Source organism: Lepeophtheirus salmonis, chromosome 6, assembly GCF_016086655.4.
Source record: "Lepeophtheirus salmonis chromosome 6, UVic_Lsal_1.4, whole genome shotgun sequence".
In the NCBI taxonomy this organism is placed as follows: Eukaryota; Metazoa; Arthropoda; class Copepoda; order Siphonostomatoida; family Caligidae; genus Lepeophtheirus; species Lepeophtheirus salmonis.
This window is the reverse complement of record NC_052136.2, coordinates 21,352,248-21,380,039: the sequence shown is the minus strand read 5'-3', so window position 1 is coordinate 21,380,039 and position 27,792 is coordinate 21,352,248. Positions and strand designations below refer to the sequence as shown.

General features: G+C 28.4%; 1 long non-coding RNA gene across 1 annotated transcript in view; it reads right to left on the bottom strand.

Moving 5' to 3' along the window:
- Nucleotides 1-4,867: 4,867 nt before the first annotated feature.
- Nucleotides 4,868-27,792, bottom strand: part of LOC139905736 (uncharacterized) — a 36,300-nt gene continuing 13,375 nt past the window's right edge. Inside the window, exon 2 of the long non-coding RNA XR_011780763.1 lies at nt 4,868-5,162. This is a non-coding gene — a long non-coding RNA (uncharacterized lncRNA). The remainder of the gene's footprint in view (nt 5,163-27,792) is intronic.

Sequence of the window (27,792 nt, the reverse complement as noted above, 5' to 3'; positions counted from 1 at the left end):
AGGAAGATTTCCTAATTGAGTTTGAGCTTTTGAGTTTTTGGACAATATAAATTTTTTTGAAAATGGTTTAGTTCGAGTTGTTTTTTTTGAGAATATCTAAAACACATAATTTATCTAATGTGGCAGTTTCTCCTTTTTAATAGAATATTTACTACTGGAAATTTGACTAATCATCGCTGAAACTTTAGATGTTTCGATTATTAACTATAGTTCGACTTCAAGTTAAGTCGTATTTTCTAAAAAAAAAAAAATTGGGGGCAAGTTCCAGTCTTTTTGATCTGCTGCATCCATACGAGTTAGCAATAGAAGATATTTTAACAATATAAAGGTTGAATTAAATATTTATTTCTTTTTAAGGGCAGGGAAGTTTTTTCTATTAATTTTAAGATCAAATTAATTTTGTGTATAAATTTCTATTTCTTAAGTATTATATTCTTATATATTTTTCAAAAATTTGGAAGATCAGTAAAATATTTTAACCATCATATCATAAAATTTCATGAATCTGACATTAACCATCTATATAATATTGTATCCCGAAAAAGCGTACTAAAAAATTAAAGGATCGGAGAAAAGGAAATCGTAATTTCTGTCGAAATATTCAAATGACTTCGTTATTTAAAATTAACAATTGCCCTAAAATATATTTGTTTTAGAATCGTTTAACATATTGATGTATCAAGACAATATACTTATCTTCGAAAGTTTGGTCTAGTTCAAGTTTTTTCTGAGAATTTTTACAACATATTTTGGGTGTCTTCTCTTTATTTCTTTTTTAATACCATCAACTCACATTTCAATTAGACATTATGTAATAATTATAACTCAAATATTTCGAGAATTATAATAATAATTCAAGTCTATGTTAGGTCGAAATTACTCCCCGAAAATATGAATTAAAATAATTTTCATAAAAATTTCGACAAGGTAAAATCGAGCTTTTTTAAGCAAATCTCGAATCCAACACTAATATATATATCTATGTCTTCATCCTCATTTTAAACACTCATTTATAGACATATATACATACTCGCATTATGTGACTAAAATGATAAACTCAAGGGAAAGAAAACCATAAAAAAATATAATAATATAATGAACACCTTTTTCATAAGTTTCCATGGGGTCCACAACCACCACTAGGAAGTCAAACAAAAATGGAGGCATCTAGGTACATGTATGCTTTGCAATAAACTTAAAGAATGATAAAAACAAGAGTGGTTTTTTTTTAAATATTATTCTTCGTCACACTACGCATATACAGGGTGGGGATTTTAAATCTGCAATGTTTATGGGTACTATATATTACAAATATTTTCTCAAAATTAATGGATCAATTCCCAAATGTTTTGCTCTTACATGGCGTAGTCCAAAGTGAATTCAAGCTCTAAATGTAACCCCTTCCATCTTCAACCATACCCTCCAACCCAGAATCCAACAAAGATGTAGCCGTGTTATGAGCACGTCTTTCTCCGCGACGCCCCTTACATAGTAATCCAAAAGGTTCATTTCCAGGAAACTAGGAGTCCACGTGTTCATTCATTTTAATCGTGGATTCCATTAATTTATTATCCGTTATTTAACTCAAAACGAGCATTCCTTGTAGGTTTTCCCGGCCAGTTAGTCGCCTTAAAAGGCTAGGAAAATTAAGAATCAATTGATTTGGGCAGCTTTTCAAAATCAATAATCTTTTTGGGCGTGCGCCCGGGATAGAAGAACATAATAAGTACAGCACAGCGTTCATAAGGAGAATATCTCAATGATTTTGAATATTTTTTTACACAGTTTTGAATGCTGAATCTGAAGAAAAAACTTTCGTAAACGTAGATTTTAGGGTTGCCACGATATTAAGCTTTAAACTTGTTCCAGATTGAAAATTCCCACCCTGTTTATGTACTTATCAATATTCATTGTCGCACAGCATTTGATGTCTTTTTGAGATAATATTTCCTTTTTAATACCATTGGTTTTTTCTTTTTGTATTTTCCTTATAGAAAAGGGTATATGAAAGCTTGCACTTTTTATGCTGATCAAGATTTAATATTATATTGTACAAAGATAGTAGCACATATGTAAGTATATTGTGAATAATATGTGCGAACAGAGAAACCAAGATTGAACATGATTACATTTTGACATATTTTTAATCGAAATTAAATAAATTCAAAAAGTATTTATTCAAGAAGGCTAGAATAATTTATTGGGTGAGTTAACACAAAAACAATCTGGAACAAAAAGAAAAGGTAAAATGTCAAAATTATTTTATATTAGCGCATAGTAATGTCCTCACAGTATAAGGATAGGTTGAAAATTTAGTGGCATACATATATCCAAAATACAACATATCATGGGTCCTTGCTTACGTCTCTCAAACAATTATTCTCTTCTACTTCCTCTCCGTTGATGGGAAATACAAAATGTTACAAATAATTAAATCAGAACTGACTCGAGATCCTCTATTCTGGCCTATGCACAGTGTGGATCCTAAATAATGTAACAAATTAACTTCAAATTAAACTTATATAACTCAAATAAATAAATAAATGTTATAAATTATTAATTAATTGTCCACAAAATTTGGTTATTACTATTATTATTTTTTTTTGGTTAACCTTCATTTCCAAGAGAAAAGAGAGAATACAGAAGCAGTACATTCCATAGTTTGTTGAAGTGTGTCACCCCTCCCAAAAGTGCATTAATTTTTTTCTGTTGATGTTCTACTCTACCACTCAAAATGATTTGATTTTGGTACAAAAAAAAGAAGATTCGCACTGTAGGATCTATTAAATGCACAAACCAGAGTCAGGTATTGATTGTCATTAGCTGGTCCAGTAAGGTGCTCATTACCGTTGTGCCCTCAGGGGCTCAAAACTAACAGCATTGAAAATGTGGACACCATCCTGGAGAAAATTATCACTCTTTCACGTCTAATATGATGCAAAAGTTGTATGAAACTCATGGAACTAAAAAATATGTTATAGGCATTGTACTCAAGTTTCTGCGATGATTTAAGATACCCAAGAATGTTAGCTGTACTTTAAAAACTAAATTTGATAAATTTGAAGAGAAGTTTATTTATAAATTTGGTCTAGATGGTCTCTCAAATATAATGTATCACTACTGATCTTTTTATTGTAATCATAAATTTTAGCTGCTTTAAGTACAATTGTAGCACAACAAAAGGATTAATCAAAATGATCTTTTTTTGATAGAAATTGAAAATAATTATTCGTCGAAGAATGCAAATATCTTCTAAACTTAACTTCGAGAAAAAGATTCTACATTAATTTTATGTTGACCAGCCTTATATATATATATATGCATATACTTTTAAATAATGTATCTAAATACATTTTCTTTCTCTTTACAATACTCCTTCAACCCTTTAATGAATATTTAATACTTCATCTCATTTTTTGGGTATTGCAACTTGTACAATTTGCTTATTTAAGTTGAAACTTTTTATATTTTTAAAAACCTTTATTTATAAGTTTTTTTCTCATTTTATTAAGATTACAAATATACTTCAGGGTCATTTCTGAAATAAAAAAATCATGCTAGCTTACTTTTGTGTTGATCGCCTTTTATATACAATATATATATTGGTACGTCAATATAAAAACAGCCTTGAACAAAAATCAAGGAAAAGAGTAAATCCCAAATAATATTTTTTACTTCATATAAATACATTTGATTCAATAATTCATAGGCATATTTGAGTGAAAAACAGGTTTTAGATAGAAATTGCTGGAATGAGATAGGATAATCAAAATTTTTAGCTTTAGTTTAAAACCTATATTTTATTTCAGAGACTTATATTGGCTCCGATATGACCCCCTCAATAAATTTAAATTTTGTTTATTTTAAAATTGCAATTTGCGACACACTCAAAGGGTTAACAAGAATACGTTATCAATAGAAATCGACGATAATTCGTCGAAGGGTTCAAATTTAATCCATAATCAATTTTGGGAAAAAATTATTCTAACATCCTTTTGTGTTGACGAACCGTTAACATATCGTCAATCAAAATTACATACACATATTATGTAGATATATCCCTTTTAAAATCGTCTTTGGAATAAAGCCGACAACTTATCAAGTCAATGGAAATATTGAATTACATAGCACATACAAATTAACAATAAATTATTACAAATGATATAAATTGATAACTATTTAATCCTTAGTATATTAGTTTATTGCAATGTTTCTGCTTATGACGTATAAGAAAAAAAAATCTATTATATTTTAGGAAAAACTTCTTGCCCTTTTTAAAAAATTTATATATATATATATTTATTTTTACAATGACTTTTAAAAAACAGAATCCTTATCTCTTTTTTTGCGCTATTTTTATCAAATTACTTCTTTCTGTATATATTTAAAAACTGTATCCAGCACGGGGCTTCACATTATAAAAGGGACCCCTAAAAAAAGTGCTCCCTAATAAGTGGTGCTGATTGCAATCAAAGAATATAGTTTACCAATATTTTAATGATGAATATTGTATTTTGACACAAACTAGAGTATACAAAATGGAAACATTTGTTTGACAACTCCCTTGGATTACATCCGAAGGTGTCATCCAATAAATTTATAACAATGGGATAAATTAGTGAGGTTATATGAATAATACGTTTTTTTTTCTATTTCCAAACTTTTAGATGTTGTATCATTTAGTATATTTGCATTATTAAGCAGCATACTCCATCTTTCTTCAAAAAAAAAAAAAAAAAAAAAAGAACAAGAAAGAATAACGATAATGCACTCATCCCATGCTGCCATAGTTTATCAAGAGTCTAATCTATATCATATTACTTTATTTCTTCCTTACACACATTACTAAAATGAGCACGACACTTATTTATAAATTCATACTATATTTTATTTTATTTTTACTTTTTTTCTATTCACAGTGTTCGTAACGTTGATAGACGATATTTGAATGAGCTCTTACTTAAAAACTTAGAGCAATTATAATAAGTGTTCTGAACGTTGACTGGTTGAAGTTGGAGGATTTTTAGTTAAGTTGTTAACAATTTCCATATTTATTCTATAGTTGAGAACTATCAATGGTTTTGTAGTCTTTTTTTCTTATGCCTTGTTGGAGAAAAGATTGGGAGACTCAATAAAAATAATGACTTGTGAGGATTTCGGATCTGAAATAAAGAAAAAATTGTTTATTTTCAAATAAATATTCGATTTTGATACAATTAACAAATATTCAATATACAATTACAAAAATTAGAAAACCACGGATACTAAAAGACATATTTTTCAACATATTTTTAGTCCTTCCGTCTTGAATCAAGATATATAAACCCTAAAGTATCCAACGTCGTATAATTGACCATGAATTTTTGTTTTTCTTAAATAATTGTTGTACATCAACATATAAACAAACTTGAGCAAAATTCAAGAAAATGAGAGTATCCAAATATTTTTTTTAAAATTCATATTAAGTTCAATAATTTACAGCATATTTTTAGTCAATGATAGGCTTTGTACTCCACTTTGTAGGATAAATTAAGATGGCAAAATATTTTCAGTATAATTTAATATCTTTATTTATTGAATTATGATTTATATCAATATGACAATTTAAATAAAATTTATGATTTCTTATTTTTTTTTTTTTTGCAATTTTAGGTACTTTAAGTACAAAAATGATCCCTCAAAGGGTAATTAAGAATAGTATGTTGATCGAAGTTGACGAATATTCGTCAAAAGTACAAATGTAATCCAAATTCAATTGCGCGAAAAATCATTTTAGCTTCCTTCTGTATTGAAATGCCATATCTTTCTTTTTTTGAATATGACGCGTTGAGTTACACAGCCTTGTTGTTACTAAAACATTTAGACAAACATAGCTTTATTAATAAAGGTATAAAAAAACCAATGGGTCGTTAAAAAAGAGGCTCAATTATGATATCACAATCTATTCAAGGCGTATGTTATTATATATGTATGTATATAAAAAAATTGCATAAAATATATTCATATATACATATATGTACCAATATCAATTCGCATACAAGTAAATTTATAAACCATAGCAAAATGAAACACACATACAATAGATACTTTGCTATTTTTTTATATGTAATTTAATATATAAAAATTTAATTTAGGAAATAATAACATTATTTATATATGTACGTATAGAGAACGACGAGGCTCTCTGTGGAACAAATTCACGAAATAAAGTCATGGTGATAAATTAAATTTGACAATAAAGATTTAAAAAAAAAAAAAAAGTATATACATATATCAGAATAATATATTTTTTATTGAAATATTCAATTTAATAATTTTTTCCTTCTTTTAGTCTTTAGGTTTATATTCTATGATGTATCATTTGTAAAATCTGTCTTTTTTATAAGAATTACATTCCAATATATACTACAGTTTTCTCTCGGAATACCGTAATATCTCAGGGTTTCACATCTACGATAAATCTCACATTAAATTATTATATAATATACTTTCATAAAGGACTTTTAGGGATGGACATGTTGGCACACAGCATACTAGATGTACCTCTTTTGCAATCAATTGAAGAAATTGATTGATATTCCATGGCTTAAGTTTATCAAGCATGTAAGGTATCATCCAATTCTTTTTTTATGAAATCCATCTTTTCTAAGATTGTTCATCCTTATTACATGCCTCGGTTTTAGAAATAACTCAATGAGCAATCCTACAATGAGAAATCGAATTGCAACGACAATGCCTTGACCTAAATTTGAGTTTATAAACTTATCGTAGAATGATATGGTAAACCCAAAATAAATATGGAAACTAAACAAATTGAATCATTGATCACCCCTTCCTCACAGAGTTACAACTTAAGGTTGTGTATCCCAAAATTATGTAACAAACAACTCTATCAAAGAATAGCTCGTTCATCACTTACTATTTAAGATTCTACGTTGCGAGTCAGATTGGGTTAAATAATTCAAAAAAGATAACAGTGTTCGATTATAAAGAATGATAAAAATGAAGTTTATCGAGAATTAATAATGGATGGATAAACTAAGCTAAAAATTGATAATTTCTTCTCTGTTAGTGAGGTATTACACAACCTGGAGATTTATAAAAATGTTTTTTATTCTTATGAAACTAAATTTTATTAGCAGTGATTTGTTGTGATTCTATGCCATACTTTATTTATTTTGATAATGCCTCGTTTAGGAATTATTCGTGTATTTAACAATTTTTTGTCAAGGCTTAGTTAATTTAATTTACTGTTTTGCTTAAAAGCCGTTCCTTTGTTGTAAATACTTCCCAATTTTTCGACAGTGACCTCCAAGATAAAGGTTGGTTGCCATTGTTTTAAACTTGATTTAAATACAAGTCTTCTTTCTTCATTAACTCATTTAATTTAAACAAATAAGGATCAGTAAACGTCAAGAAGACAACATTTGGTGTAGCAGATTATATCTGTTGCATCTGAAATTCATTGGAGCGGGGTCCGTATGATCAAGGTTTAACTGTACTTAAATTCCAGAGTATTTATTATTCATTACCGGGATCCCATAATATACAAAGAATTATAATATCCCGCTCAAAGACAATTTCCTTTGGGAATGGGATACTTTAATATACACAAGACTGTCCCGTTTTTGGGCTAGTATTTTTTTCCCCATGCTCAAATACCTTTTTTTCTTGAGACAACCAAAAACGAACATTACCAAAGTTTGGAGTCTTTCAGACCATTTTTGACGTAGTACAGATCACATAACATAGCAATTTTAACCTAGTTGAAGCAATTGAATATACTATACTAAATGGGAAATGCTCTCTTTTCTTCTTTTAATTTTTTCTTCCATAGTTGTTCAAAATAACGGTGATTTTGTTAGAGTGGAATAATTATGAAATAAATCAAAATAATCGAGTAATGATTGTCTTAAGAAATAATAGATTTTTTTTTGTCCATATTTTCTGTCTTTAGTGTATAAATTAATAAAATAAGTCATTTATTTTCCTTAGGAAATTCATTTCACGTTTGTTTTAATTCAATTCATGTTTCATTTAATTTCTATTCTACTAATAGAAAAAAAAACCATAAGTTGGTATACAGAAACAAAGAGAAAAAAGGAGTGCATATTCCATGTATAGATTATTCCTTGGTTGAAGTGATAGTTATTAAACAAAAAGGAGGAACTTTCATGGAGGTTCGTTGAAGGTGGCAGGAGAGAATTATAAATAAATAATTTTTACTATAATTTTTTTGTAAGGGTGAAAATTATTTTCCAAAAAATAGATCTTAAGATTTTTTTTAAAAGAAAGGTCATTCGGGCAAATTATGAAGAAAGATGTCAATAAATTTAACATTTGAAATTTTTTTCGAAAAAAAATACCTTTATTGTAAATAGCTAAGGATTTTGAATTTATTTTACAAAAAATTTTATATTTGAACTTTTGTTCCAAATTTTGTATTTTTTTTGTGAGCATCTGTCGATTTTTGAAAAAAATAGATTTTTGAAATTTATCTCTTAAAAATGCAATATTTTATTTTTTTTTACGAAAAAAAAAAAAAAATCCAAAACCCAACCCCTTTTCCAAAAATTAAATTATTCAATACAATCTGCTCAATATTTTATTACTGATAAATCTAACACTAAAAAGTACAATTGTTGACTCATAGCATCCTATTTAGAAGGGTACCAGAGGCTTAAAAAATTACCCATTTAAACTCAAAAATAAAAATTAAACGGCCAGTATCACTCCAAAAATGATCGGAGAGGTGTCAAACTTTACCAACGTCAGTTTTACTGTTGTCCTCAACAGACAAAGTCTTTGGGCCGTGGAAAAAAAATATCAAACTTAAATCGGGACAGTCTAATATACATATTAAATAAAAAACTACACTTTGTCACTAAATAAATAAAACCCGGTAATAAAGTCATCATAAAAAAATTAAGTTACTTAAATAGGTGATTAATTTGAGGAACTGAGTGAGGTACATAATAAAAGATTGTGTGTTTTTTTTTAAAGGTGCTATAAATCAAATAACTCAAATTGATCATAAAACGTAATTCATTACATCGTAAATAAAAAAAAAAGTATATAGTATACGAGAGAGTTGTAAAGAGAAATAAAATATTTCTGTTAATTCACCGTTGGATGGATGAAACGATTATAACTATTAGATAATGTGACAATCTGTCAATCAGGGTGTTATATGTATGTAAATGCTTCTCCGGACGTTCTAAGAAAATATCTAAATTGATTAAGAAATACATTAATTACTTTTTTAGGTAGTAGTATTTATCTATTCTATTTATGGTAAGTTATCCATAGTAACTCCAATATAGCATGATTAAACTAAGATTACTATATTATCCGCAAGGTGGTGTGACAGCCTGTAGTTTGGGAATGTAGCATCATTTTTTTTACAGCTATATTTGAGTAACATGCACCTATATTTCATATTAAATACCAAATATTATTTTTATCATTCCGTAAGTTGTAACATGTCTTGGTCTCCACGACAACTTGTGTTGGATTTCGGTCTAAATCGGTCCGACAAACCCTTAAGTTTGTTCTTAATCGGCCTCATATAAAATTTGTTTTTAGTCCAATTTTATAGAATTGTTATTGATGTCGTGTATTTCCAAATTGTGAACATCAATAAGTATATTTCAATTTGATAGTTTTTTATTCATTAGGTCCATACACAGTACAAAATAAAGGCTAAGCGTTATTTTTATTGGGCACCATCCTCACTCAAATGATGGTCATATAAGGAAATACTGACGCTGAACCTTTGTTTAGAAGAGCTTCAACAAAGTCGAACTTTTTTGTATGTAAGATGTCCAACTTTTCTCTATAGCCAATTGACAAAATAACTTTTTCATTCAACTCTCTCTCTTTCGTTATCTCAAATATATATTTTTTTTAGCGGGGAGTAAGACATAAAATTATGCATGTCTAATGAATAATAATTTGACCAGCCATAATTATTGTTAAGGTAAGTTATAATAATAAACGTGATAATAACATTAAAAAAATAAAGATTTGACTTGAGAGTATAAGAAATGGCTATTAGGAAAAGAAGAAACATGGTTTAAAAATTGAACCCCAAGGCAGATACTTTTTTTCATCATTTGACTCTCTCTTTTGATTGGTTATACGTAAATAGTATGCTTCATATTGAATTAAATATGATTTTTATTTTCTTTCTACGATATGTCAAAGAAACCGCACTAAATAACAATAGTTTTAAAATTGTTTACTGCACTAAGTTCATATTTTTTCTCATGTAATTACATAAACATTTTATTCTCCTATAAAATCTCAGCCCTATTCCTTTTTATTTTAGGTATTAACTCGAGGTTGTGTGAAAGAGTGATCATAATTTTGATAATGTTCTTTTTTTTTCATTATTATTTCAACTGTCTTTCATTCGAGTCTTTTTGGTCGTATCAGACGGTCACACCTTCATACTACTTTGCCGTTCATGTCCTTGTAATATTAAGATATATCACGTCAAAACAGAGAAGAAAAAAACCTTGTAACTCGAAAATAATAAACACCTCTCACATAAACATGTTTTTCTATTTTCATTCAAATATATTTATGTAGATGCATGACTTTTTTTTATATTTATAGAAACGCCTCCTTGTTCTTGTGCGTTTTTTATTATTTAAACATGGCTTAATTACTATATCTACATATTTCTAGTGTTAGGATTTGGTTTGAAAATGGTAAACCGGTCTATGGAATTAATATTGGGGAGGCGGGAAAATATTGTTCTTAGAAATTGATTTAAACTGATTATATCAAATTACGTCATAACCCAAGATGTGAAGATCGATAGAATGAAATTATCCATCTCGAAGAGATAGAAAATATTGTTCTTATGAAATTGATTTAAACTGAAAAAAATGGACCAATACATCTTAGCCGTATTGCTATACAATGAAGTCACTTGGGTATGAAATAGGAATATATTTCACGTTTTTAATTTATTTTTGAATAAAAATTGGTTTTATTTATCTCCCTAAAATAATCATTTATTTAGTACATTACTAATGATATCAATATTCACGACAGTTTCATTTGAAATATCTATATCCCCAACTTCTTACCCAAATGACGTTATTAGAATATTGTTTTATTTCATAATGAGAAAAAACTATATATTGGAGTGGGGAGAAAATTGGTCCATAACGTGAGAAAATCGTTTGAGATTATTTCCATTATATTTCAACAAATGCAATAATATACCCATTGCATGAATTATGTGAATAAATTTTAAAAAATGTCATATATTCATTTAATCTTGCACTTCCAAAAAGTAATTTTAAAATTGGCCAATCGGTTAGCGAGATATGGCTTTATTTAAAATTTGAACCACTAGGTGGTGTTCACATATTGAAAAACTTTAATCACAGATTTTAGAGGTCATATTGATGATGGAAGTATGATTTTGGTATCAAATTAGTTGTTTTTGGGGGTGAAAAGCTTGAATTTGATGGTGTAATTAGTGTATAACTAAGAGAAAGCAATAATTTTCAATGTTTTTATGTTTCGAGAGGCATATCTTTGGAGGAGCCCCATTTGAGGATGAAGGATTGGATAAGAAATTATGATAAAAATATTTTTTGATTTTGTGAAGAGTTCCATATTACACTAAAAAAATATTCATGTTAGTTACTTCATTTAGCACTAATTCAACCATGCAAATCTAATGTTACTTTAACATAAAACCATTGAGTGAATTTTTGATACTAAAAGCATATTTCTATCATAAATATGGCCGGTTCTAAGACTGGAATATCCTGTACATTCCAAAAAACACAATTGTCCCGCCAAAAATGTTAATTTCTGTGCCATAAAATTGTCCTTTATAAAAGAAAGGAAAACTGTCTTCTATAAAGGTATCGAACTTTGAGTTAACCTCCCTTCCAAAATACCTAACAAATGTCCTGGCTAAGTTCTTTCAAGGCCATATGAATTGCATACCAACGTCCTTTTACTTCCTTGAACAAAGTTGAAAGGAGGTTATGTTTTTGCCTCTGATTGTTGGATATTTAGTCAACAGGGCTATGAGAAAATTTACGGATCAATTTTGATTAAACTTGGTTAAAATTTTGATGGATCAAATATAAAGGTCAAGGTAAAACAAAATTTTACAAATTAATAATTGACCATAACTTTGGAATAATTTGAGATACGTAACTCAATTTAATTTTAGGGGGAGGTTTTGCACACTACAGAGAGCCCCATTCTTGTTGTTTTATTGTTTTAGTTGGAATAGTATCGATACTAATTTTGGTACTGGTACAAATTTAGTGGTATCGTGCCAAAAGTACTCTTGACCTAATAAATGGTATTAACCCTAATTTCTTCCATGCAAAAAGTTTGTGTGTTGTTTAATGTCTTCATTCTATGTTTTTACGACATTATTCATGCATACATATCTGGGTCTATGTATGTACTATACATAACATATATATTTAGACCCTCAAAGCATGTGTGTATTTTGGACTTGTAGAAGTTTGATAATAAAATCATCATCAATTTGTATTAACAAAAAAAAAAGTATATTTACTGCCAAGAAGTATCTATCTATCTAGGGGGGTCCATAAAGTTGTATGTATCGTATATAAATAAAATTATACGTAAATATGATTGCTGTTTGTAGGTATACAAGATATATATATATATAAGTGTTTGGACTCGGTCCGACACCAATGTGTTCTTAACCCATCGTTATTGGAATAAGATTGTCCATACCCCACATTTTTAAAACTATCGTCTTATTTTTAGAAGCCCAAAAGGGATATCTTTATTCCTAATTATAACAAACCTATTTATTTAACTTAGTAAAATAGAATCACTAAAAATATCTGACATGAGTAATGAACAAAATAAAAATTAAAGACAAAACGACATAAAAACAACTTTTTGTTCATTTTCTTCTTCATCCTGCACCACCCTTTATAAATTAAGGTATTATCATACTTAGCTGAAATGATACACAAAACGAAATGAGGTTGATTTTACTACATTTCTATGTTATTATTATCTGTTATATAGCTAAAATTCAAATGTTTATAAGTTGAAATAAACAGCAATTTTCCGAGAAATTACTCAAACGTCGAATTTATTGTTGTCTTGTAGCATCTGCTTGAATAAATTATTTATTGTATTTTTTTTATGATGGCATATTCATTAAGATCCCTAGGAAGATTCCGATCTGTGCCTACTACCAAATCTGCTTTTGAAGTCTTGACTAGTAAATAATCTTTCATTTTTTAACATATTCATATTAAAGGATTAATCTTAACACATTTGTAGAGAATGTTTACAGATATTTCTAGTTTTTTGTAACAGAATGTTCCATTCTTATTTGGATTATTTCACTTGTTTTTGTAAGCATGGCTTAATGAATTATTCTTTCAAATGGCATTGAATTTGCTACAAATGGTTAATGTATGTATCCCACACAACCTTATCAAAATGGATAAATATTTATTTTATTCAAAAATCTTAAAATTACTTAATAGTTCATGGAGATTTTGATCAAAATGAAGTTATAAATTCATTTTTGATAAAATTTCTATGAAATATGTATTATTTTTAGGGTAGTCCCATTATATTTTAACAAATTTTAACTGTCGGTCCTCGTTATTTATCCTAAAAATGTGGATCGTTTACCCAGCCAAAATAATATATCTATTAAGAGCGTTGCACATATCTTGCAAAAAACATTTTGTATAAACATTTCAAAAAATGTTTATACATCGATTCACTGGCTGACAATATAATGTCAGAGTTTCTCTACCAGAATTTATCAAGGATTTACACCTACGAAAAATTCCTGAGAAAAAAAGTATTTTCCAGTAAATGTTAATCATTTCATAATAAAAGCTTCCATTATGTACTTCTTGGAAAGTTGTTTTAAAGATTAACTTAGAGATAAATGTGTTATCGTTTCATCTGCAATTTAGGTGATATGCACATCCACAAAAAATATTGCACCACCAAACGCATACATCAAACCTAAAAATGAATATTACACTATATCTTAATTAACTTTGGATCTTTATTGATTTTTTGAAAATTTATGGTTTCTATTGTTAATTATAGATATATTTAATATTTACTATCTTATCCTGGAATTCAAAGGATGCCAAATTTATGTAGATATTGGTCTCACAGGATCTATCTGTAGGACAATTTTTAGAAGATGATAACGCTTAATCAGTAGGCTTAACCAATTATTCTAATGGAATCACAGGATACCAAATTATTCTATAATGCTGGTTCAATTAGACTTATTCTTTCTTGGATTTTAAAAATTGGTTTGATGGCATCTCTCTTAAGTACAAATTTCCATTTAAATACTAGTAACCTAGAAGTATCAGCTTTTTTAAGTGATGGTACACTGTGCTCCATTTAAAAAGAAGAAGAAAAAACCAATATTGCAACTTTTATATTAATGTAAAATCCTACTATTAATATGTGATACACTGGTAGCAAAATTAGGAATAATTTTTAGAAAACCATTGGAAGTCCACAGATCAAAAAGTAAACTAAACAATATGTAGTGGCTTTGAAACTACAGTATTGTTTATATCCAATCCAGGCTAAGAAATTGGAAATTGGTGTATCTATTTTAAAGTCAGAATTTTTTAAATTATTATATTGTTCGTGAATAATCTATCTGATATATAAATTTTTTTTGTATTCTTGATACTTTTAATGTTGATTCATTAGGACTATTTGAGTGCCAGAATAAATTTACATTTTAAAGAAAAAAAGTTCTATATACTCAGACACTCTAATAAGTAGTTCTAATCCAATCAAGGGTTATGAAAATCATTAGTATAAAGTGTTATTTGGAGACTTACTAAATTCTTGGCATACCTTATCTTTTCTCAAAATTTCCAATAATATTTAAGTTTATAGACTGGTTTTCGAAAAATCTCCTTGAATGAGAATGTTCCAAGGAAATGAAAAACTTCAGTATATATTTAGCTTCAATGCACATTAAGATGTTCCGCTTGAAGAGTGATTTTTTTTTGCTACCAATTTTATGGATCCTATAGATGAAAAAAAGGATGTTTGCAAAGTTTTAGCCTTTAAACATCATTAAATATATTCTAGAGTTTTTAATTCCCTGGAAATTGCTCTTCAGAGAGATACTTGGATCCCAATTTTCAAGAAATTGGGATCCTGGAAAATTATTAGTAGATTGTTAATTTCTTTAAATATTTGCCTAATATGTTAGCATACATTAGACATTTTAAGAAAATTAGAATATAATATCCAGATGGTGAAAAGGATATTATTACATTCAGCTCGTTTTTTTGTTATTATAAGCATAATTATTTCCATCAATGCAATAATCGTACAAAAAAATACATTGATCTCATAACTTATAATTTTCTTCAAAGCTGACATTTCTCTATATGGGTTCATCGTGCTTCAACTATTAAAAAAAATAAAAAACTTGAATAACTGAGAATACATTTGTAGATAATTGAATAATACATGCGAGCTGAACATACATAGAACGGGGTAAAAAAATAAAACAACTATAAAAACGTCAAACAAGTCTGAAATATTTATGAACAAATTTGAAGATATTTTGTGTGTGTGTGTTCATTGTTCAGTGAGGAATAAACACAGGGTGTAGAGAAATATTTTGTATGAATTTCCCTCAAAATAGGTAAATATTTGTGTTGGACAATAGAGTATTACACAAACTCTAAAAAACTCGACTTTACAAGTAATGTCTCGAATGTTTGGAAAAAGTTTTTTGATAGGGATATATTGGTACACAATTTTTGATGTCCTGTCTGGTCCCGTCCTAAATTTTCATGAGGGGTCTATAAATCTGACGCTATCATACATATTTTTAAGTTCACGTGTTGACAAAATATTTAAACTTATTTTGTTGGTAAACGGATGGACTTTACTCATGATATTAGTAAAAATGATGCCTTGTAGATGGTACTTTAAAATGCGATAACTCTTTCAAGAACCAATAGGAGGACGAGACAGAACTAGACGAGATAGTTTTTAAGTCCTATATTAAAGACTAATATCACTCTTAAAATTATTTTTCCAGATGATACATTTTGTAAAAAATTGATAGCAATTAATTGATATTTTTTGATGCAAGTGTACTGATTACTGTACCTACATTAGTCAACAAATTCTGGCCTTTGGAGTTAAATAATGTGTTTCTGATTGCTTTTACATCAAAAGATATGAAAATAGCCTTTATAGATCCAAAAATCTGTTTTCTATGTTCTACGGACAGCAACATGTTATATAAAATAAATAAGACTTGAAGCAACAAAAACTTCATAACTTTTGAATAATGAAATATTCTTAACATTATGACAAACTTTAATTGTTCTAATTGTGACCAAAAATGATAAATTATTAGACTTCTAAACAAAAATTGTATTTTTCGTAATATTCTTGAACTTATGAGGCATTTTCTCCAATTCAAAAACATTAAATAAAATAATTAATATATTTTTAAAATTTGAAAATGTACACTTACAAACTATATTTGATTCCTTTTATCTTTTATTTCTGTCTTTCAAGGCAACAAGTAACTCCTAATTATGTAAATTTTGTAGCGTAATATTTAAAAAAAATCAAAAACCATAAATTCTAGATTATCAAGGATTTTTTCATTTTTCAAGAGCTAAAATCAATCAAGAACACACCAACTCAATCCGAAGGTAGAAAAATTGAAATTTTGTTGACTACAATTATGAATCATATATCGTATATGCCAAAGGAAATAAGCTACTTCTAGCAGAAATACCTTTTTTATTGATTAAGGAGTATTGATAGTTATGGTCAATGGTGGTGCAAATAAAAAATAATTAATTCAAATACTAATACAATTAGAAGACTTTTGAGTCTGGAACAAAATTTCCAATCCAGCAGTAAAAAAGACTACTAAAATCGATTTTGAAATTCTTGAGAATTAATCTTGTAACTCGAGCACTATGATTTTGAGGATAAAATATCAAATAGACAATTTTGTGAGAATTATTCAACTTCCCTAGAAAAATTATTTGGGAACTTCATCCTGACTTATCAAACCTTGAAATATCCGAGAATTTTTAATCAAACTTGTTTGAACAAGCCGTACAATAGGGCGAGCAAGAGGGTCCAGGGCCGTTACTATGTTTGACAGATTGTTTGTTTTAAACAGTCAAATTTGTCAAAAAATAATAATTAATATTGTAGCACAAAAATGTTGCCAAAGCTTTAGTCAGTAGGGAAGGGGAGGGGGGTTAAAGGGTATCATATAAATCCTGCAGTATAGTAAATTTACTTGGGACGTGGGAAAAAAAAAAAAATCTTTGTAGATAAACTTTTTTGTCATATATACAAAAGCTTTTCGCATTTGGAAAAATAGCTTTGTATTTTATGTAAAATATTTCTCAAGTTAAATCCCTCACTTCCAGAGCATGATAAACATTGTGTACTTTTGTATTTAGTAAGAAAATAGACAAAACATAAAAATCCCATATGAAAAGGAGAAAATTCAACCAATATGTTCAAACGTTAATATTCATAACTACAGATAAACCTAAATTAATTTAATTCATGCTTTGTGTTGGAAAACATAAATATGTAGAACTTCCTTATATAATTTACTAATATGGAATTACATATTTTTATAAACTACTTACATTATTTCATTAATAATATTTCACTGGCAATTATTGAGGAAGGCTTAAATGTTGAATTGATATCCATTCAATTAAAAAAAATTTTTTTTTACTTGATTTCTTTACTCGCTGAGGCATACTTTCGGTTGAATTACATTTCGACGAATATATAATTCGCAAAGGATCATTTGGGACATTTGGCTGAAAAATTGTATTACATTTATTGTTATAAATAAACATTATACAATTGTTTGTTTTAATTCAATTTAAAAAATAGTATAATTAATTCATATGCTAGATATATAAATTAATGATTGTTCGTTTGTAAAAAATATTAAATATATAGGTATATTTTTTAATGATCATTATATTTACACAACTCAGTCGTTCGAATCTCTACCGTTGTTGTACTTTAAATAAATTAAATGATATAGAAACACGACACCAATTTTAATGGAAGAAACGTTAATCACTTCTCCGTTATCAATTAATTATCATTCGATATGATGGATTATTCATATTGGAAAATACTCATGGATTGATATCATTTATTCGACACTTTTTGTAATAATTTAATTTGGTTAAATGTCGTACGTATGGTGGCCAACTTTATGGAAGTTCACTGTTCTTGCCCTTATTATTCCTGTTCGTCAATCTATCCTTTAGAGCTAATCAAAAATATACTTATTTTAATTGGGATATGTTCTTGGATTTTTTCTCATGCTTTAAGATGTGAGAAGCTCGAAAATCAATTGGAGGGATCTAAATATATTGTATATCCTGAATGATCGGTCTTAAAGTTTTTCAAAGATGTTATTTTTTATGAGTTTGTATAGTTATTGAAAAGAATTAAAGTTATAGATAAAACACACGATTGAATGCCAAAAAAGACATTCAACTAATATATTATTTGTTTTGACTAATACTTTTAGCATATTTTATTATCCAAGTTTCAATATTTTCCAGAACAATGAAGGCAAAGAGAAAATTCTAGGTGCGCTAATGGCAGTACTAAAATGGTATACTCTCATCTATCAGCATTATTTCCTCCTTTCTCAAGCCATTTTTGGGAAAAATACATTAATATTTTCAATAGATTATACATTTGCCTCCATTTCGTATTTTCCGATAACTTTTATAATACTAATATGAAAATCTGAAAGATATACCTTTTATAAATTTTGTTAGAACTTATGGTAAAGACGTATTCCCTCTTAATTAATTTTTTCAGATGTTATCTATGTTTGATTTATATTTTTGTGAAATAAAACCCATAAGAAAATGATTTGCGAGCTGCTCACATCTTAAAGCATGGGGCCAATGTGGAAATATATCAAAATTCAAAACAGTATATTTCTAATGTCATACTATCACTTTAAATTTATTACAATAAACAATCGTATACATAATTAAATTAAATATCCTTTTTAGGCCAAGTGTATCATATGATCTTTCGGGAAAAGGTCCGTTCGGTAAATTTTCTTTCAGATAATTTTCCTTCAGCAAAATGTCCGTTTTACAAATTGTCCATCGGCGAAATTTCATTCTGCAAAAATATTTTCGGTTGATTGTCTTTGAACCCTTTAGCCGTACTCGATGCTGCTACACTCAACTCAATATTATATTACTCGAACTCGATAGTTATAACTCGAATCCAACACTAGTTTTAATTGAATGTGTCATGTTTTCAAGAGAGAAAGAGAAAGAGTCGTAGTTGCCATAAAATGAGAGGAAAAAATCATGGCATTACATAAAAAACCACATGGTGTGCGAATTTTAAATGCATAATTTAATATAAGTAATACAAAATTGCATTATTCTACTCAACACCCCGTGTGATCAGACACCAACTTCTTTCCCCCACTTCATGCTGTTATTTTACTCTTTTTTTCTAGATACATACATATAGTTTGTAGATCTATGAACAACCACGATACGATATATTTTTGGTCCCACAGACACACACATAGCAAACGACTCATTCATTGGTCAATCAATCCTCAGTGGACTCTTTCTCCCTCTGTATATAACAATGACAATACATAGCATCATTTAACGGAATTTTTCATTGGATCTATCGTAACAATGGAAAAATATTTTTTTGTTTATTTTGTATTGTCCCTTTTTAAAAACACATCTGTTAAGAGATTCAGGATATACGTATATTTATAGGTTACATATAATGCAAGAATTATTTTTCATAAAGTTATCGTGAATTTCTATCAACAAGGGTTTTCTTAAACAATCCCTTGGAGATGCTGTAAATTGCACTTAAAATATCAAACAATGATTATAACTTTTGCAAATTTGTTGATTTATAGTTGTTATTTAAAAGGGTCATATCGGGGTGGAATGCAGTCTCATAAGTTGAAAAAGAAATTGAAAGTCTAGCTCACAATTTTTGGATAGTACAAACCATCCCAGATATTTGAATACAAGGCCTCTAATAGACCCAAATATGTCTGCAAATGATGGAGCTGAAAGTATATAAGCAGGAAAAATTGAAGTATTTTTTTATCGATTTCTGTTCAAGATTTGTTGTTGTGTTCATTTACCACATGTTTACATAGATTAGGTGTTCACAAAAGTAAGCAATTAAAAAAAAAAGATTTTTTTTTCTATTCCTTTATTTTTTAATTGCTTACTTCTGTGAACAAAAATTTGATTAGCTCAGAATACCACAAATATTGAATCATTTTTAGACTAATACAAGTATAAGGTTTTTTTTTAAATAAGGTAAGATTTGGGTGTACAAAAATAAATTAATTTATAAATGATAAAAAGTACATACAACTAACAATTTATATTTGTAATGTAACCATTATTATGCATAATTAATGTTTTGCATAGATTAAGTCTCTCTTCAACCTAGCATAAGATCTAAGTTCTTCATTTCGAATTTAGTAATTTGAATTCTTTGGAACTCGGAAATTGGTTCAAAAAAATATATTTTACAAAAAATCACCCATAATATTTGTTTTTATACGTCTATTCGACGTATAAAACATTCACAAGGTTAATACTTATCATTTTAATCCAAAATTGCTTGAATATTTGGGCTATTTAAGGTACGGCATTACAGAACAAACGGAATAGAGACATGTACTACCCCAACTGGGTTTTGACTAACCCCAGGTTGGCGTGGTGGTCGACCTTTAACGCCTTTTTAATTATTAATACATCAGTCAATTGAATTATGAACGTTTAATTGAAAATATAATTTCATTATTCTCCTCAGACATTGTTCTCTAACCTCATAATTTATCCTTATACATTTCATTTTTTGGTTCCAATGCCCTTATACGTTGCGTACACGACATATTACAACATAAATCATTAATATAAGAAAATTCAAAGCATCCCTTTTGGCATGATATAAAGAAAAATTTGATTCAATTTCTTATGTCTTTCTATATAAGTTCTACGTAAATACCTTAATAAGAAGTAGATAGATAATATATATTATACATATATGTATATATACGTTTCTTTTTCTTTCTATATGTTACAAGGATTTGTGCAGAGGGAAATGAATAGCTATAAAAAAGAAGACAAGGAAAAAAAGTAAGGAAAAAGAAAAGAAAAGTTTATTTCTTTCAAAAATAAGACTTTATTTTCTTATACTCATATAAATACAGGGATAGATGTGTATGTACATTTCTTTAAAAAAAATATATATATATAAATGGATATTAGAAGAAGAAGAAGATCCCTCCAAATCCCTCTTTTACTTGCTTTCCTTTTCTTAAAGGGGGGGGGGAGGAAAGTTTAATACTTTCCAATAGAAAAACATACTTTGCCCCCTTTTTCCATATATATGCTATACAGGGTTGTATACCAAAACGTGGGCTCTAAGTTAATGTTAATTTTCTCATTAATATAAGAAGGTTTCGTGAATATTTTGAATATTTTATGACATCCTGGTTAAGACATTATTGGTGCATAAGCAAGCAATACTAAATATTTCGTCCTCTCGTCAACATGACTGAGCAAAAGTCAAAAAGTAGAGCATTTCAAGTCTTCAAGATCCTAATGAGACGTGGCAAGGATTATAGACATTGTGAAGTGCTCAAAGAGTCTGGGTTATGAGGTGTCCAAGATGAAGAATAATAGAGAAGACCTCTAAAGGAAAGCAGGAAGTGGAGTGTAAAAATTAAAGAAGGATTTAGAATTCCTGTCCACCTTGGAGAAAAAGATCAAGAAGGACTCCACCAAATGGATGAATCGCCCTCTCCAATGACATATCAATAGCTACTTGTACCATCATGAGGGACGTGAAGGCTGACTTGGGGTTGTCCTCCACGTCATGCCACATTCTGACAAGGTTCATGACGACCAAGAGGCACGAGAGTTCAAGGTTTTAGTACCCAACACTGTATATGTATATGTTGTGTATATTTTATAATTTTTTACATGTTGTAATTTGTATGAACTTATTGTTTATGTTGGCAATAAAAAATATATTCGACATATTAATGATTTAATTACTAACCTTTTAAAATGAAAATTACAAAATTGATAGACATTTATTCTGTAGTACACTATAAAGTTCAAATATGTATAGTTATAGTAAAAATAGTCAAAAATCTATATTAATAAATTAAAGTTTGACTGTATCTTTGAATCAAAAGACAGGCAACTGTATAACTGTGAGGCCTCAGTTTATTTACTTCACATTATAGCTGCTCGCAAATAATTTAATGAAATTAAATACCAATTTTACATATCCAAAGCGCTTAGAATTTATCATTCATAATCATAAGAAATATGTATTCAATAGAAATTTATATAATGAAAACACAAATATCATACCTAGAAATTGAATTGAAAAGTGATTTATAAATAAATTATTCCAAAGAGGACGAGTTTGTTTTAGTCTACGTGTGTTAATGTATTTACAATATATGTACAATAAACTCAAAGTAGCATTAAAAACAACACACACACATATTTATAGACTAATTAATACTTTTATTATAATAATGATTTTAATTGGTTGAAGTAACTCATTTGAGCAAATCCCTATGGCCAAACTTGAAATATATAAATGCAATTTTGTTTATTTTTTTAATACGTACGTAAGTAATATAAACATATTCTAATTAAGTTATAAAAACTCTTTGTTCAAAGGAGTAACACAACTACTGCCTAATTTAGGGATGGGTCCAGTTAATATTCGTACCCAGATTTAATACATATATTATTAGTAAAAACGGGCACGTTGCTGCGGGTATTTACTCCTTGGCGGGTAATTAAATGTATATTGATTTATTGGTGAGTACTAATTCATACACAGGGGATATTTGACATATTATATCTATCATCATAGACGAGCAATTTCGCGTATTTTCTTTTCTGTGATTATGTGACCAACAATATATTTTATTGATCAAAAGTAAAAGAGATACGGAAGGGCAAATATGAGGTAAAATTAGTAGTATTTGGATAATTAATATGTTCCATTTAGGAAATAGTAGGTCCTTTTTAATATTTAAAAATATCCCTAGTTATAAATATTCGAGCAAAATTTATTTCCCATCTAAAAATGATCTTCTCCTACTCCAATTATGTTGATTGCAATATAATTAAACATTTTACATTGATATTGTTGTGCAAAAGGGGAGGCAATGACATCTTGGCTCCCCCTTTTCCGGGGAATATATTCATCACTCAACAATAACTAAGTATTATTACTTTTTAATGAACGATTAATGGCTACTAATAAAGAAAAATGAAGTAAAAGGTGGCAGACATATCAATAGGACTCTGAAGAAAAAAATCCTTACCAAATCATTGTTATTCGATTTTTTGGTTTTATAATTTTTTCAAAAGCATTGCCACCTTTTTTTTTTAAATTAAAAAAAATACCCATGTCCAAAGATCCATTACCAATTTCTACTCAATTTGAAAAAATATAAATGCCCAAAAACCCATGCCCACTACTACCTGTTTGATTGTATGTTAGAGCGAGACTGATGCCCATTTAAAGAAAAATACGAGTAAAGCTTAACCTTTATTTTTTCGTTGTGTGTATGGATCTAATTAACATTTAATAAACATATACGAAATGTGTTCAAATAGTAAGGTGACTTTTCAAATTTTCTCGGGCAAGGCGTTATTTAGTATAGCAAATTTTTTCATTTTTTTATGTTCATACATTCAAAAAAGAATAAATATTCATTTTTTTAAGATTTATAATTTGCTTAGTTTGTTTGTAAGACTCATAATGGTTCGAAGTATTTGTGTGTAAGGCTGTTTTTTGCTATTCAAGAACATGGATTTATTTTCCACTTTTAAACTTAGAGTAATTCATCTTTTAATTTGAGAGTCTGACCTAAAAAGCTGACCTTACTATCCCACATAATAGTTTGATCTGAGTGTTTGCAGAAAAAAAGTCTTCCAAACCTCTTTAATCTTCATTTTAATAACATTCCAAGACTTTTTAAACACCCTGTACGCATGTAGTATACGAACAGAAGAGAAAGAGAAAAATGATTTCTAAGAGGAGCAAAGTGTTAAAACATTTACATAATATTATAATCTATACACTATGTACACTCATTTCCAAAGGAAGGAAGGATGAAGAAGAAGCAAGGGGGGGTCCAAAAGAATAAGAAGAGGAAATATAAAGATGGAAAGGAGTATGTAAGACGAATAAGGGGAAGAAATAATTGGATGGATATATATATTATATGTATAATATTCTTCTTTTTCTTAAAAGGAAACATATTAAATGGTGGAAAACAGGACGAAGAGTTGAAGGGGGGGGGATTGTACATATATGTATTTATATATAACTTGTGTTTTGAGAAAGCTCCTAACACAACTCATACACGCGCCTCTTCTACCTTCTTATTTTAAGAAAATAATTTTATAAGACTTTTATAAAGGAATTCCAAAGGAAGGGAGGATATTTTCTTTTGACTTCTTCTTCATTGTATGATGATAATATACCATAAAAATAGATATCCTTTGGGAAAAACGCTTGGATAGTTCATTCTAATATTTAATGCATGAGTGTACATGTAATTCTAGGGTATTTAATATATCTATGTCTTGAGACTCGATTAGTTAAAAAGCGAACTTTTCTTGACGAGGGATATTTCCATGAATATCTAAATTTCAGACTGTGGACCAAAAAATAGTCATGTCGTGAATCGATGTTTCATTGGCTCCGTATTATTGACCCAATTGTACAAGTATGAAATAATTAACTTAATATGACGTTGTTATAAACAGATGTTTAGAATATATGTAGATCCAACTGCCATGATTTTATCAAATATTAATCGAAAAAATTGGTTTAAGCTGAATTTTAAATGAGATCAATGATAAACCATCTTTTGTGGGGTCGTTCCAATTACCGGTTCCATTGGGGTACAGGGGTACTGATGTAGTTAAAACGGTAATTGAATTTATCTTTTATTTAGATATGATTTTGACTACGGAACATGTCTGACTATCTCCTATAAAAACTCAATCAAAATCCAGCTTTTTTTTTACAAGAAATTTTTTGAAGTTGTAATATGTATAAGTTTTTTTTATCTTTTTAATGGATTTTGTATAATTAAACACATTTTGTAGGAACTTACACTTCAAGATAACTTTTTAAAATCTTTCGAATGCTGCAATATTTTTTTAAATTATTATAACCAGGAACTTCTGTTAATATAATTATTTAATTTTAAAAGAGGGCCTTGAATCGAAATTATACTAAAAAAAGCATGATAAAAAAGGCTTGAAATGCCAAACATATAAGAATTTTATGGTCGTCTTTTGTGCTCGATGGCTTAATTAAGAATAATAAATGTGGTTTTTATTCGGTGGGCGAAAATGCTGTTGCATAGTGTTATTAATGTAAGAAAAACAAATATATCTGACGTCATTTTATGAACCTTTTGTTAGCTGATACGTTGCATAATCATGCGTGCATATTGACGGAGTTCACGAGGTTACTTTGCTAACACAAAATTGCTGTGTTATTGTCAGTTGTCGATTCCTTTGTCTCACTTGATACGTCATGGCTACTTCATAATTTATTATTTTTAATAAATAAACGAAAAGTTATACTACACTTATGCTCCGTTTACAAAATGACAGGGATACAATTTCTTGTTCATTCCTCGTTGTATATATATATATATATCAAAGAGAATAATAACAGTTGGTATGATTGACTTATTTGGGTATCTACCAGATGATTTTAAGCCTGTTTTTGTTCCATTTTTACGGAAAGCTTGTGTGATACCATAGAGGTAACGACTTGCTCTATTTATGTATTTCTCTAAAGCCCACACACATGATTATTATGTTCATATCAGACAAGGATTTCTATAGGAAATCTCTTCATAAAGATGCAATAACAAACAAACATTTTATATGAGTTATTGAGGATGATTTCATCACTACTAAATTTGTAAAGAAATACAGAGATAGAAATCATACTCGTACAACATATTATGTCTGTATGTAGACAATTAAAAGGAAAGATGAAGAAACAGCATGCCTTTGTTTTAAAGATATTATGTTATTATTTTTTTTTGCAAAAATGAAGAAGTAAAAATCATACTCCAGAAAAATACACCTCTATAAATAATAATATTTATTATGATAACTATGAAGCTATGCACAACCAAGTACCGACGTAAAGGTTTGTTTTGATAAGAAACAACAAGATTCTAAACGATCATGATTACGATCTTGCTGCTTCTTCTCGTTTTATACATGCAAGTATATTTATAGTTACATTAGGGTGTCCCGAGGCATATAAAATAACTTTTCCCTTTAAATATCAGACATGCATACCCCTTATATTTTTCTATTTGAAATTAGTTACAAAAATATGAATTTCCCCTTAAAGAATAGTAATTTTCAACTTTTCCACAGGCGGTATATTTTTGCTTCAAGTAATTTTTAAAAAAACAATTTTTGATAACCTTTTTTTGTAGAAAATAAATTTATTTATAACTTCACGGACCCCTGGACAGATAAGGAATTACTGCTCTAGAACAATAATAACTATGATTGGAAAAAATAGTACTTACAGGCATGTTCAAAAAAGATATCGAACATTAACTGGGGCATCCTGACAATTTAAAAAAATAATTGAAAAGCAGCTTTGTTGTCATGACGTTTCATTAGATTAGCTTCAAGCAACTGTGAAATTAAGGAAATAAACACAAATTCCACTCGGATTCTAGAAATGATATTATCAGAAATTTTCTTGAAATTGCTTTTCTCTCTTCAAAAAGTAACAGCTTTAGAAAATTAAATAAAAAACACTATTGAAGTCGCAACTATAAAGTATACCACTCATTTTAATGTTCCTTTAAGAATTGCACTGATTAAGTATAAGTGAACATTATAGGTAGTATTACATTTACTACATCTGACCTAGGAATTGTTTTTGAAGTTCATGTACTTTAAGTGTATTTCCTTCTTTAGGAACGACTTTTTTTTACAATTATAAGGATAACCCATGTGCACGACTTGAGGTTAAAGTTTGACTATTTCACAAATATTACTTAGTCTTAACTACTGAATCTTTTAGTAAATATATTGAAACTTGTCGTATAAAAATGTCGTATGTCTAATCCTTATCATGTCTGAGTGATTAAACATTCCCTGAATAGCTGTTTTAACAGTTCCCAATATTCTTTACAGTGCGATAAAGAAATGATGTTGATTTTATTATTAACATCAATTGTAATGGTGGTCCTACAACAAGTCTTCCATTTTGTGAAATTGCTCCAAAAATACAATGGAAAATTTATTATCATCTATTTAATCAATTAAAAGACAGACGAAGGACTAAGAATTCTTACTGACTTGTCCGATAATAAGTGCTTTTTACCTGTTAATGACATTTTAGTACTTCCTCCGCACAAGTTATAGTTAAAATGTAAGCTCAAGTTAAGCTTAGAATGGGTTATCCTTGTTTTAGAGAAGAAGTAGAAAATTCATATGTGTATAAAAAGCTTATTAAAAAAATAGAAAAATAAAAGAGAGATGCATAATATTAACATTTTAGTTTTTAGAAACATCTTAATATCCATGTATGATGGGATATCAGGAGAGAGATAAAATACATAGAGGGAACTCACATGTTGATATCTTCAAACAAGGG